At 39.9% G+C, this 15245-nt stretch overlaps 1 pseudogene; it reads right to left on the bottom strand.

Annotated features, from left to right (window-relative positions):
• Positions 1-2780: 2780 nt before the first annotated feature.
• Positions 2781-3616, bottom strand: LOC105716300 (ras-related protein Rab-40C-like; annotated as a pseudogene).
• Positions 3617-15245: the final 11629 nt, after the last annotated feature.

The raw sequence follows: 15245 nt of genomic DNA, 5'->3' as shown, positions 1-15245 counted from the left end.
ATAGCTTTGTTGTATATTTTGAAGTCAGATAGAGATGCCTTCAGGTTTGTTCTTTTTGCCCAAGATTACTTTAGCTATTCGGGGTCTTTTGTGGTTCTGTAAGAATTTTAGGATTGTTTTTTCTATTTCTGTAAAGAATGCCATCAGTATTTTAAAAGTGTTTCTATCAAATCTGTAGATTGCCTTGGGTAGTGTGGAAATTTTAACAGTATTAATTCTTCTAATCCATGAAAGTAGAATATCTTTCCATTTCTTGGTGTCTTCAACTTTGTTCATCAATGTTTTATAATTTTAATTTTAGTGATCTTTCACCTCCTTGGTTAAATTTATTCATAGGTGTTTTATTATTTTCATATATATTATAAACAGAATTGCTTGTCTGAATTTTTTCCTGGATAGTTTGCTGTTGGCATATAGAAACACTATTGAATTTTGTGAGCTGATTTTGTATCCTGCAACTTTACTGAATTTTTTAGTTCTAACAGGGGTGTGTGTGTGTGTGTGTGTGTATGTGTGTGTAGTCTTTAGGGTTTTCTATACATAAGATCATGTAATCTGCAGGAGGAGAAATTTGACTTCCTCCTTTCCAATTTAGATTCCCTTTCTTTCTTTAACTAGTTGCTCTGGCTAGGACTTTCAATATTACGTTAAATAAAAATGTTGAAAGTGGGCATCCTTATCTTCTTCCAGATCTTAGAGGAAAAGATCTGGAATCTTTCCCATTTCATTATGATGTTAGCTGTGAGTTTGTTATATATAGCCTTTATTGTGTTGAAGTGTGTTTCTTTTATGTCCCATTTGTTGAGTTTTTAATCATGAAGGAATGTTTTATCAGATGATTTTTCTGTGCTTATTGAAATGATCATATGGGTTTTGTCTTTGATTCTGTTAATGGGATAAATAATATTTATTGATTTGCCTATGTTGAAACTATTGAAACATCCTTGTATCCCTGGGATGAATCCTACTTGATCATTGTGAATGAGCTTTTTAACTAGCTACTGAATTTGTATGTTGGTATTTTGTTGATAAATTTTTCATCTATGTTCATCAGAAATGTTGACCTACAGTCCCCCCCTCCCGCCCCCACAGCCGAATTACATTTACTGTACAAAGAAGAAAGAACGGTTCGGAAAGAACCAGAAATGGCATGAGTGTCTAACAGCAGTGAGGGTAGTGAACACAGGGCCGTCTAAATCCTCAAAGTCTGTGTAGTTTGTTCATAATCCCAAACAAGGGCCCTGTTGGCAGCAAGAGGACAGGTGGGGCCAGGACAGCGAAGCTGGATCAGGAAGCCAGGGTTTTTGGGGGATGTGGCAGGGCTGCCTGGCCGGGGTTCCCTTACTTACGTGGCAGTTCACACAGGCCCCGTCCCTTATCTCCGGGACCTTATCTCCAGGAACCGGCCATGGGGCTTCAAGTCCACTGGTGCCTGGTGGCACACTCCGTGGGGCCACCTTGGGAAGCATGTGCCATGGAGTCCCTGCTGTGGGGGGTCTTGGCCCTGGGAGGGCTCCTTCTGCCTGCTGGCCATGCTGTGCCGTGCGGCCTGAGACTAGGAGGTAGAGGTGAGCACCAGTGCTGCGGGCGGGGGCTGCTGGGTGCAGATGTGGGCAGAAGCACTGGACAAAGGAGCGGCCAATGGCTTCAGAAGGAGAGAGTTGGCCTGCCCTGCATACCTGGGGCTCAGCACGAGTGCCGGGCTGGTGGGGCTTTGAGGAGGGGCCTAGCCTCCCGAGACCCCCACGTGGACGTGGACAAGGCAGTTCCAGGCGCCTCCCTAAGAAGCGGGAGCAGGTCAGGATGGTCCCGATGCCGTGCGACCTCACAGGAGAGCAGCAGCTATGGGGACACCAGGACCAGCGACAGAAGTTGCCGAGAACAGGAGGTTGCATGCAGGTGTTGGGGTCCGGATGCCGCCGGAGGCAGCTGAGCTGTGGCCCGTCAAGTATTCCTAAGTCTACAGATAGCTCTGCCCTCTTCAGGGTGGGAGAGACGCTGTTCTTAGTTTTGAGTGGTAGACGTCCCTGAAGGTGTCACATCACAGCAGGTTCTCAGCCCCATGTCGGGAGGAATTTGGGCAGCAACAAAAGTGTGGGCTCCCAGGCGCACCTCATTTCTCCCCTCTCCCAAGTGTTCCTTGGGCTCTGACCACAGGGCCACACCCTCCAACCACTGCCAGTACGGTGACCACTGAGGTCAGAGCGGCCCATGGGAGCCGGGGCAGAGGTCACCTGAGCTTCCAGAGGGAGCACCGACCCCATCTGCTCCCCTGGCCTCTGAGCAGCCCCGCTATTCGCGTGCGTGGATTCACAGGACAACTCCTTCCCATCGCTGCCACAAATTCCCTCCCGAGGCGTCCCGAGTGCGTCCACCTGGCTGGCGTGGCCATGAGGTCACCAGTCTACCATGGGGCCACACCCAGGCTTCCCTGAAGGCCTCTTAAAAATTTACAAAAAAGGTGAAGTGTTCTCTATATAAATAAGAAAGGCGAGCCAGCCTACCTGCCAGCGGAGCCCAGGCAGCTGGGGTGGCCTGGCTTGTTTCAGACCAAAATTCCGGGAAGCACCAGCAGCGCAGGCGCGCACCCTCCTTCCGCCTGCCGCGCGTGCTCCGTGTATGCTCCTCCCCGCATCCGGCTCAGGTGTGAGGAAAGCCCAGCGCTTCGGAGGCAGCTGTGTGACCAGTCTTCCATGTAGGCGGCGCTGGCCCTTCCTCTGGCCGGGAGCGTCCAACTCGAGCCCTCCCAGCATCTGCACAGGCGGCCCCACCCGTCTCTGCTAGGAGATATTACAGTTGCTCCGTGAGCAGTTGCGGGGGAAGAGAGGGGCTCTGGGGCTGGCGGATGGACTTGGACCTCTTAAGACTGTTGCCCTTGCTGCCACCGCCCCGTCCCCGCTGGCCAGGGAATAGGAGCGGCCGTGCATCATGACCGCGTTCATGCCGTTGGCCATCGAGAAGGACTTGAGGTGGCTTGATGGTGACGGGCAGTGGAAGCTTGTCGATGAGGTGCGCTGGGGTGCAGGAGACGATGGCCCGGCAGCAGAGGCCCTGCAGGCTGAACACTCAGTTGGGCCTCCAGATCTTCTCCATGTCGTGCCGCCTGAGCACGATGCGGGACAGCTCCGTGAAGGGCTCGATAACGTTGAAGTTGCACAGGGGGCTGACCTCGGAAAAAGGTCATGCAGTTCTTCTCTGCGAATGCGCGGGCCTGCTCCGTTAGGACTCCGCCGCTTGAAGGCCAGGTGCAGCCGGTTTCCAACCAAGATCCGGGGGACTCCGGGCGCATGCTCGTCGATCTCCTTGATCCAGCGGTCGATGCTGTCAAGGGTCCAGCTGTTGGGGACGTCATACACCAGGAAGATCCCCTGAGCGCCCTGGAGTAGGACCTCAAGATGGTGCAAAACCAGCCCTGGCTGGACGTGTCCCGGAGCTCCAGCTTCACGCGCTCGCCGTCCAGCAGGATGGTGGTGGTCTTGTAGTCGATCCCGTTGCTGTAGGCATACGTGACTCGGCCGCGCCGTCCTGCAAGCTCTCCAGGATCTCGCCCTTGCCCACCAGCAGGAGCTTGAGAAGGTAAGTCGTAGCTCCTCACCGGGCTGCCCTGCGAGCCCATGGCAGCGCCGCCCGCGCCCCGGGCCCGCCGCCTGAGGAAGCACCGCCGGAGGAGGCCGCGGCTTGAGGGACGCTACGCACAGCACCTGCGCTGGCTGCGTCAGTCCTAGGGGGGCCGAGTGGGCGCGCCCGGAGCCCCTGACCCCGCGCCGGCCCCTCCCTGTCCGCCCGCCGCCCGGGCTCGCCTTAGCCTCCGACCTATAGTATTTTGCTGTTCTTGGGTTCTTGTCGGGTTTGGTATCATGATAATGCTAGCATATAGAATGGGTTTGAAAGAATTCTCTCTAAATTTTTTCTATTCGTTTGCACAGGATTGGTACTAGTTCTTTAAATGCTTGGTAGAATTTAGTAGTGAAGGCACCAGGACTTGAGCTTTTCTCTGACGGGAGACTTTTTATTAGCCATCCAGTCTTGTTACTAGTTAATAGTCTGTTCAGATTTTCCTATTCTTTATGATTTAATTGTGGCAGGTTGTGTGTGTCCAGAAGTTTATTCATTTCTTCTAGGTTTTCCAATACGTTGCTCTCTAGTTGTTTTAACAGTCTTTTATGATCCTTTGTATTTCTGTGACCTCAGTTGTAATATCTGCTTTTAAGTTTCTTATTTTATTTCTTTGAATATTTTTAAAGTTAGTTTAAGTAAAAGTTTGTTGATTTTGTATATCTTTTTAAAAAACTTCTCATTTGTTAATTTAGTTTAACTAAAAGTTTGTTGATTTTGTATATCTTTTTAAAAAAGCAACTTTTCGCCTGGCAACAGAGCAAGACTCCGTCTCAAAAAAAAAAAAAAGCAACTTTTCATTTTGTTAATTTTCTGCATTTTTAGTCTGTTTCATTTACTTTTGCTCTGTACTTTATTATTAATCTTTACTTCTACTAACTAATTAATTCTTTATTATTTATTTCCTTCTACTAATTTAGGGTTTGGTTGGATTTTGCTTTTCTAGATCCTGAGGTGCTTCATTAGGTTGTTTATTTGAATCTTTTTACTTTTTTGATATAGGCATTTATTGCTATGAAATTCTCTTTTGTAGTAATTTTGCTGTATCCCATAAATTTTGGTATGTTGTGTTTGCATTTTCATGTATTTCCAGAAATTTTTGATATCCTCCTTAATTTCTTTATTGACCTATTGGTCATTCAGGAATATGTTTTTTAATTTATTTGTATTTATACAGTTTCAGAAGTTCATCTTGTTACTGATTTTTAGTTTTATCCCATTGGGGTCAGAAAGAATGCTCAATATTATTTACATTTAAAAAAATATGTTGAGACTTATTTTGTGGCCTAATATATGATCTATCCTAGAGAAAGTTCCATGTGCTGATGAGAAGAATTGTAGCTGTTGGGTGGAATGTTCTCTAAATGTCTGTTAGGTTCATTTGATTTAGAGTAGTAGTTTAAATCTGATGTTTCTTTGTTGGTTTTCTGTCAGGATGATCTGTTAATTGCTAAAAGTGGGGTGCTGAAATTCTCTACTATTACTGTATCTCTCTTTATATCTAGTAATATTCACTTTATATATTTGGATGCTCTGGTTTTGGGTGCGTTTGTATTTACAATTATTATATCCTCTTGCTAAATTGACCTCTTTATCATTATATAAGAACTATCTTTGTCTCTTTTTACTGTTTTTGATTTAAAGTCTATTTTATCTGATATACGTGTAGCTAGTCCTGTTCTATTTTGGTTTCCATTTGCATGTATATCATTTTCTCTTTTTTTAAGTCTATGTGTGTTTTTACAGGTTAGCCAAATCTCTTATAGACAGCATATAGTTGGGTGTTTTTTAATTTTAAATTCACCCACTCTATATATTCTAATTGAATAATTTAATCCATTTTCATTCAAGGATATTAACTCCTGTCATTCTGTTAGTTGTTTTCTGGTTATTTGGTACACATTTTTTCTCCTTTTTCTTTTTCCCTCTCTCTTGTTTACTTTTGTGGTTTTGTGGATTTTTGTAGTGATAAGCTTTGATTCCTTTCTCATTTGTGTATCTGCTGCAATTTTTTTCATGATTCCTCTGAGGCTTACATTGATAAATATTATAGTAATAGATGACTATTTTAATCTAATAACAACTTAATTTTGGTTGCATATAAATATTCTAGACTTACTCTCCTGGATACACTGGTAATTTTTTTTGCTTTAATTTACATCTTTTTATATTGTGTAATCCTTAACAACTAATTTTAACTATGGTTATTGTAGACCATTTTGACTTTTACCTTCATACTAGGGATGTGAAAGATTATATTCCACCATTATAGTAATAGCATATTCTGAATTTGATTATGAGTTTACCTCTACCAGTGAGTTTTACATTTTTGTGTGATTTCATGGAAGAAATTAACATCTTTTTGTTTCTAAGTGAAGCACTGCTTGTAGGGGTACCATAGTGGTGATGAATTCTCTCAGCTTTGGCTTGTCTGGGAAAGACTTTTTTCCTCTTTCATTTCAAAATGATAGCTTTTCTGGGAATAGTATTCTAGGATGGAAGTTTTTTTCCTTCAGCACTTTTAATGTATTATTTCATTCATTCTTTCTTGGCCTGCAAGGTTTCTGCTGAGAAATCTGCTAATAATCCAATGGGAATTCCCTTACCTGTGAGTTGACACTTTCTTTTGATGCTTTGAGAATTCTCATTGTGTTTGATTCTGACAGTTGATTATAATATGCCTCAGAGGGAACCTATTTGGGTTGAACATAATTGGGATCTTTTTAGTTCATAGATCTGGATATCCATATTTCTCTAAAGACATGGGATGTTTCCAGCTATTATTTTGTTAAATAAGCTTTCTGTGCCTTTCTCTCTTTTCTTTATGAAAATTTCATAATGTAAATTTTTGTTTGCTTAATAGTTTCTCATAGGTCTTGTAGGCTTTCTTTGTCATATTTCATTCTTTTCCACTGACTTATTTCAAAAAGTCGGTTTTAAGTTAAAAAAATTCTTTGTTCTGCTTGATCTAGTCTGCTGAAGCTTCCAACTGTATTTTTAATTTTTTTGTTGAGGTCCTCAGTCCCAAGATTTCTGTTTTTTAAAATGATATTTATCTCTGTTAAATATCTCATTCAGTTAATAAATTGTTTTTCTGATACGTTGAATTGTCTATATCCTTTTGTATCTTGCTGAGTTTCTTTAAGTTCACTGTTTTGAATTCCTTTAAAGGCAATTCATAAATTTTAATTTATTTGGGTTCAGTTACTGGAGAGTTACTATATTACCTTGATGAAATCATGTATCATTGTTTTTTCATGTTTCTTATATCCCCGCATTGATAATACCTGTGTATCTGGTAGAACAATCACCTCTCCAGTTTTTACGGTAGCTTTCATAGAGAAAATGTTTTGCTTGTAGCCTTGTCCTAGGGTATTGGTTGGGTAGGGTGCATTGTCTTTGGTTCCCAGTGTACAAGTAGTGTAGGCTCTGTGCAGTTTCTTCTGCAGTATTAAATGTCAGTGATGCCTGTGACTGCCTCAGTGACCTAGGCTGGAGGAGTTTGTGCAGCTGCTCTTCTGAGTCAAGCCTAACTTCTCCATTGGGGTTAGGAATGCTGGCTATTCTTTGTGCTGAGAGTATGCAGTGGGTGCTCTGCTGGGTCAGGAGTGGGATCCCCACTGGGGACAGGAGTGCCAGGCTATTCCACATGTCAGGGGTACATGGGAGCTGCTTTGCTGGATTGGGCAAAAGTCTCCATACTGGGCAGAACTGTTAGTTTCTGGGGAGCAGGACATTACATGAGCTTGGGTGCCAGAATTATGGCTGTTCAGCTGGACTTAGGCTCTGAGGAGCTCGGTTTGGGGTATTGCAGGCATTAGGATGGGGAAGATGGAGTGCCTCCTAGGTAGATTATTACCAGTGTGTATGAAGCTGTAGCTACTCAGCTGGGGAATAGTGTTACCATGTATATGTGCCATGTAGTGGCAAAAGAGCCTCAGAGATGGAAAGATGCAATAGCTACTGACCCCGAGAGCAGAAACTGCTTTAGAAGTGGCTTTGGTTTCGCAGTGTGGCTTGGATCATGGGAGAGAGAAGGGGAACAACATGAACATCTTTTTTAGAGTAATGCATCTATGTGAACTCCAGACGGCTTACTAGGCTGGTCTCAGGGCCTATAAGGACTACAGGGTTTTTGAACAACGAAGATTGTAGATGTCTGCAGCTTTAATGGGGACAGTTGTAAGTCTCCTGCTTACCCTTTTCCCACGGGGAGAGTCTCTCCTGGTTCTAAGCTGATCCCAACTGGGAAGACAGAGTGGTAAAGGCAGAGTGGGTTTTTTTCCCCTTTTAGTGTGGGCATCCTGAGTCTCTGCTCTCCAGAGTGTCTGCCACTCCCATTGTGCTCCAAGCCTCTCCTTTAGATACTCTAGTCAACGTGGTTGTTTATTAATTGTTTTGATCCTTTTTGTGTAGGGTGATGAATGTTAGGCACCTTTAGTAGGCCGTCTTGTTGGCATCACTCCAGAATATTCTGTATCCCTTATAAGACTAATAAGATATAAAGGTTTGATTCATGAGCACCCAAAAATCTATAAACATTATGAATTAATAAATCAATCAAAATTTCAATCATAAAAGGTGTTTTCATTGATAAGAATAAAAAATTTTCCTTCAGTAAGTGAGGTATGGTGTAAACTTACCTCACCCAGGTTCTGTTCAGAAGTCTAAGAATTTGAATACTTTGTTTAGTCTTTCATTTTCTTCACATTCTTTTTGGGAAACATTCCCTGAACTATAATTTTTAAAAAGTGAGAGGTGGGCTGGTCTTTTTAGACTACAGTCCTTATTAAAATTTCCTCTATTTTGTTGATTTTAAAAATCTTAACTCGAAAAATGTATAGCTGTTCTCTCCTAATGAGAGTGTCTCTTGTCACTTACTGGTTGTGTGGCATTGAGCAGGTTAGCTGGCCGAGCCTTAGTTTTGTGATCCATAAAATGAGAATATTACCTTTGTGGATATGATGTTTCAGGAAATTAAATGATATGATGTAAGTAAAGTGCTTAGCATAGCATATAACCAAAGTAAAACCTCATTTATCCTTATTGAACAAACTCTCCTGATTTGTCAGATGAAGCCATGTTGTTTCTTCCCTTTATAAAACATACTAGTGGATGCCCAGGGCATGCTGAATGCTCATGACTGGAAGCTGCTCAAGATGGTTTGTTCAAGAACCAACAGCATTGGCATCACCTGCATGATCACCTGGTGTTAGCAACCCAACCTCAGACCTGCTAAATAGGAGTCTGCATTTTAACAATCTCCAGATGATTGATAATCACTAAAGGTTAAGAGTCACTATTACAAGTATACCTGCATAACAAGTACTTGTTCCAAAATCATTTGATACTAATTACTTTTGCTTTTGTAATTACATAATTTAACTAAATATCACATAAAGCTAATAAGAGTGTGAAAAGACAGTTTTTTTTTTCTGAGAAAATTAAGTTAAATTCTTTGGAACAACAATGATGAGTGAGTTACAAAAATTGTTGTTGAATTAAGGATGGGTGAGACAACTGTAAAGATTGGAAAATGCTAAAAATATATGCGGATTTTACTCTTTAAGTTCTTCTCTTGCATGTTTTGCTTCTAGACTTTACATTGAAGAAATTTAATAACATTTACTCATTGTCTGGTGCCACCCTGAGAAGAGTGTACACTCAGCTTAAAAAATGAAGGAAATCTGAAGGAGTTAATCACCCTCAGTTTTCAGCTAATCACACACCTGAATAGCCAGTACTTTCTGAAAGGGCTAACCAAATGACACTCTCCATGTCTGTCAAAACCCCAATCTGTATTCCTTCAAATATGTAACTGTGGAAACATGCTTGGTATAAATAACTAAAGCTAGGAGAGCAGTGTCTCACTTACTTTGTTGGATGAAAACCGCTGCCATTGCAAAGACTTTGAATATCCTGGGTGCAAAAATAATTTATAAATTTTAATGATGGTGCTTGGAACTTGGCAAACAATCAATTATGCTCTCTGCACAGCAATCTCTATAAATGTAGTCATCAACAGTCATCCCCAGAGCTGTGAATTAATTCCTAACTGATTTTCAAATTATTGTGAATTTGCTAACTAATCAAAATTCTGAACACAAATGGGCTTATTCAGGATACATGATGCATATCTAAGCCACCAGGGAAGTGTCTGAGTGGGCTTAGTAATATGTCTTCCACCACTTCTATTAAATTTTACAAACTAGAAACAGCCAATAAAGAGAAATGTTTTTCTGAAGCATCTATGTATACTTCAAGCTTTGGCACATAAAGACAAGCTGATTTGGCAAAAGAACGGAGATTTAGAGTATGAAAGCCTGTATTTGAGGCTAGCCTCTGTCATTTAGTTCCTGACTTAATGTCATTAGGAAATTGGTAATGAATATCTGCTGGAAGCTTGGAAAGGAAAAAGGAAATTGATTTGTTGATTTCTTACCATGAGTCAGTAATGTTATTATATTTACATATTACTAATTTAATTCTCAAAATGCTGCAAAATTAGACATTAGCTTCATTTAATAGATGGGGAATATGATGTGCAGTTACTAATGGCAGAGGCAAATTTGAACCAAATTCTATTCAATAATAGAAGTTGTGTTCATTTCATTATACCACCCTGCCTACAAATAAGAAGTTTGTGAAATTCATATGCATATATGTATTATAAATAAAATGCCAAAATGTTATATGTGTAAGTATTATGCTATATATATATATAAATGTTAGTATTATAAATAGAATATCAAAATGTGTCCCATTTTTAACTGAGACTACAATGGCCAATAACAATACGTTAGGTGTGTTATATACCTACAGAATGTAGGTATAGCCCACACTGGAGGTTCCAGGGGATTGTAAATATATTTTTCCAGTATTGTTCCATCATGTGCTTTGAGGCACTTAAAGGAATGAAGAGGCCTAAAGAGAAAGGATTTCTTTGTAGAGTTGTAATTATTCAGTGATCTCCAACTTCCTTTTCTCCACCATTGGCACAAGGCAGGTGATGGCTTCCTCTCCAACATAAACTAGAGTAGAAGTGCTGAAAAGAGGTTCATTGAGAGGAGAGAAGTTGATATGCTGAAAGAAGTGTGAGAGAAGTCGGAAGTCAGATGTCCACCATAGAGCCTGTTATTTTGAGACAGGTTGAAGCTGCCCTGGCTTAATGGCAGGTAGAGAGGGTTTCTGGGCTTGCATTCAGTGGGGTGAAGATGAATGCTCTCCAGGGATCAAATGTGAACTTAGTGAAGGGGAGCCAGTCTGGAATGAAGAGGTGACCTTACCAGAGAGGGTATATGGTAGAGTCTCAGGCTGAGAGAAAGTCAGCTAGTAAGAGAGTAGTGTCTTCCCTTACCTTTTGTCCCCATAAATAAAGCCTCCGTCAGAGGGTCAGATGGTAGCAACCTCTGGGCAAGCATGTCTGAGGACCCTGCACTAGAAACAGCCAGAAACTGTAGGTCCTATACATCCAGAATGAATAAAGACAGATCACAGATATAACTACAATGTAAGACTACTTTTTTTCCTCCTAGTCCTGCCATCCCTATGCCTAAATCTGGAGGAGTCAGAAACATCAGCTAGAATGGCAGGGGGCAGGGGGTATTGCTGATCGGCACTATCTCCCATACCTCCACTGTAGTTTTCTCTGCTGGAGCCTAAGGATGGAAAAGGTTTTAGGTTGAAAGTATTTTGGAGTTATGTGCTTATTACACTCTCTTAAACATTTTAATTCCAGAAATGAAATTGTTCTTGTGATTGCAAAGGTGCCTTCCCCAGACATTATCAGGCAGTATGGAAGAACCAGTTTACAAAATGAGTTTAAAGGAAACGATGAGAATGACTGAAAGTGCTTGTGATTTCTCCCTCAAGAGGTGAGATCATTCACACATCAGCTTTATGATTATCATCCAAAGTGTGGACTTGCCACTGGTCCTCATTCACACTCAATAGGTTGTGGGTGATGTTAGAGGTCAGGTGATTGAGGTTTCTTGGTGTGGATTTGGAAGAATTCCTTATGATCATTTAATATCTAGTGCCCAGCACACTGCCCCACATCTTACAATATCAAACATTTCATCAACACTTGTTGAATTGAATGTAGTCCAAAATCTTCGTTTTACAGATTTAGAAAGTGATGTTCAGAAAGGTGAAGTGGCTTGACTAAGGTTGGATAACAAGTTAGGAACATAATTGAAGTCTCAATTTTGTTCTCTTTCAGGCCATGGTCCCCTATTAGGTCTCCATTCTAGTGTTAGCTGCTTCAAAAAACCCAGTTATGAGTGTGAGTAGGCTAGATTATATTGTTGTAACAAATTAGCCACAAAATTTGGATTTAACACAAACAAAGTTCTTATTTTCTTGCATGTCCCACATGGCTGATGCTGGCTAGGTGAGGGCTCTGCTATAGGGAAGCCAGTTTGTCAGAGGCTCTTTTTCCATCTTTTGTTGCTGTGACTTCTATAGTTACTGCAGTAGAGAGAGCAATGAATAAAGCACATTTTTTTTTCACTCTCTGGAACTAGAAGTGACACACATCATTTTCTACACTCAGGCCATTGGTCAGAATAAGCACATAGTCCCATTACATGCAAGAAAGCTAGAAAATCTTCCCGTGTGCTCATGACAGAGAGAATAACTGAATATAATGAGGCTAGTAACTGCTATCACATGCAGAAATTAGAACTCGCTTTAACCTTTGTTTTCTTATTTATAGACCCAAAGTCAGAAATAGTCTCTGTCAATTGTAAGGTCACATATGAGGATTGCTGATGGATGGCCAAGCCAAAATATCTCTTTAAAAGCTTTTAGTGTGTCATATATAGGCTCATACTTGCTTAAGAAATTTCTGCAAAACAGACATTGCAGCCACATATTAGAGCAATCTGGTAAAGCAGTCTGTAGTGCTGACATGGTAAAAGAAAGTCCTGTGATGAGATATTTTGTTAATAGTTGTTATGCCTTTTTTGAAATGAGGGTTTTCCAATAAAACACAAGCCCATCTTCCCAATAACTGAATCATCTCCTGGCAGGAAGATAACAGTGCTTTCATAAATAATATATCCTCACAATGAATCGTTTCATCTAAAAAACGTCAAATGCTCAAGTTCAGAGAAAGAGTAGTTCATGATGGCGTATATTAGTCACATGGCTTCTCAAACTATTTCTCAAAAATCCATGTTTTTATCGCCATTTGTAGGTATTCTAATTCCAGAGACTTGGAATAGGGTCCAAAAATCTGCATGTTAATAAGCACAACAGCTATTGGACTGCTCATGGCCCTCTGTGTTCACTGAGAAACACTGGTATATAAAGAGCATGGGTTATAGAGTCAAACTTAGTATTTTGGCTCCACCACTCACAACCTGTGTGACTTCACTTTTCCATACCTGTACAACCACTAATAGGTTGTTATAAATGTTAAATGAAGTAATGTATATACAATGACTGGTACATAGTAGATGCTTGATAAATACTAATTCTCACACACAGTAAAAAAGTATATATCTATTTAGTTCATCTTTGATGCCGTTTGGGAGAGTAATTATATTTTATCCCCTCAGTATAAGAAACTCAGCACTGCCTGAAAAACTGCATATGTCTTTTTTCTTTAAACTTTCTGTTCCTTTCTCTTTCTCTTCTTCTTCTGGAACTTTCACAATGCATATATTGGTTTGCTTGGTAGTGTCTCATAAGTCCCTTAGGCTTTCTTCCTTCTTTTCTGTTTTGTTTGTTTGTTGCCCTGACTGGATAATTTCAAATAATCTGTATCCAAATTAACCAATTCCTTTTTTCTGCTTAATCAGTTCTCCTGTTGAATCCCTTTAGTAAAATTTTCAATTCAGTTATTGTGTTTTTAAGCTCCAACATTTCTGTTTGGTTTTTTTTATATATTTTATCTTTGTTGATATTTTTATTTTGTTCATGCCTTACTTTCCTGAGCTCATTGACCATCTTTGTGACAGTTGTTTTGATTTCTTTATCAGGTAATTCATATATCTCCATATCTTTGAAGTTAGTTTACTTATTATATTTTTTGATTGGACCATGTTTTCCTGTTCCTTTTATTAATATGTAAACTCTGGATAATTTCTTGTCACTCTTCCTTCAGTTCATGAATCCTCTGTATCGCCTTATCTCCAATAAAACTATCCCATCAACTGTCTCTCAAATATTATATTTTTGTATTGTAGAAATTATATTCAATCCTTTTACCATTTTATTGCACTTTATATAATTGTTTTATCTTTTGCATGCATCTTCAACATTTTAATATGTTTAAACATAGTCAGCAAAGTTGTTTTATAGTCTGTACATAGTAATTTCAATAGTTGATATATTCTCATACCTTTTTTCCCCAGTTGTCCTCATGTAGCCTAGTTCCTTATGTGCTGAATTATCTTTGGGTGCTGGAAAGCATATTTAAATTTTTCTTTTTTGACTATTTAAAAAAACTTACACTTAAAAAGATAGAGTATTTAAATGTGCTTTTGCCAAGCACTTGGTAGCTTAAGTATTTCTGGAGAACTTAAAATAAGTTCCAGAGCTTACTCTAGGGAGTGAAGTGAGCTATAACTCCATAAGAATTGTTTCCTTTTTAATTCATCCTTATCTTGGAGTTATAGCCTTTTGAGGATGCCAGCTTAACATGGGAGAAATTTTTTTGTCTGTTATTTGCCTGTTCTGCTTTTTGGTCAAAATTAAGATTCACATTGGCAAATACCCTCAGTGTACAAGTGGCTTCTTCTTATTATTTTCTCTTTGCTTTTTAATCTTAGGCTTTTCTTTCTTCTTTTCACTTTGATGCTTTTAACAAAATGATTTTCATATTTAATCAAAAATTTTAGTTGTTTTCTAAGACAAAATTATCTGAATTACCTGATGATCCACTAGTAGAAGTAAGAGTTTCAGCTGTGCATTTTTCTTAATAAAGTGCTGCATGCTGCTTAGAGAGTTTTTTGAATAACATACTGATTACTTTAGATGCTCTTTCTCTCTCTCCTCAAGTCCACTTTCGGTTGTACAAGCAGAACAGTGATTTTTCCATACATGCATAAAATACTATTCTGGCCTTCCACCCCTTCAATAGGTGAGTCCTTAAAAAAGATGAAAGCTATCACTTATTTTGTTGCTGCTGTCTCTGTAACTCTGTAATATCCATGTGACATTACTTTTCTATTTGTTTTCGAATTTCTGATTCACTGTGGTGTTCCCAAGCTGCCCTGTTATGTAATGATTGTAGGATGTACAAATTATTTCTGACTTTTTTTTCTAGGTAATTTCCCATGAAATGTATCCTGTTCTTCTCCTGTAGTTCTATTTTATCTGTCTGATGGGATCCTCCAGAAAAGATTTTAGAGCAAATGTGAAAACCATTATCCCTTTCTGCCTCATGTTTCAGTTGGAAAACATCTTTATTTTACCAGTAGGTTTTCTGCCCAATGGAATCCTCTCAGCATTTAGGGTGGGCAAACAGTCCCTCAGCAGTTACTCAACATACTGTTGCAATAAGATTCAGAAAATCAAATTCCGTTTTTCATGGATATTCTCAGATTGAATTCTTTTTATTTTATCTTTCTTTACTGGCAAAGCTACTATCTTCATTTGGAAGAAGAGATGAAAAGTATTTG

Source organism: Aotus nancymaae, unplaced genomic scaffold (genome assembly GCF_030222135.1).
Source record: "Aotus nancymaae isolate 86718 unplaced genomic scaffold, 86718_ANA_hifiasm-v0.15.2.pri h1tg000025l, whole genome shotgun sequence".
Lineage (NCBI taxonomy): Eukaryota > Metazoa > Chordata > Mammalia > Primates > Aotidae > Aotus > Aotus nancymaae.
This window is presented reverse-complemented; position numbering and strand designations above follow the sequence as displayed.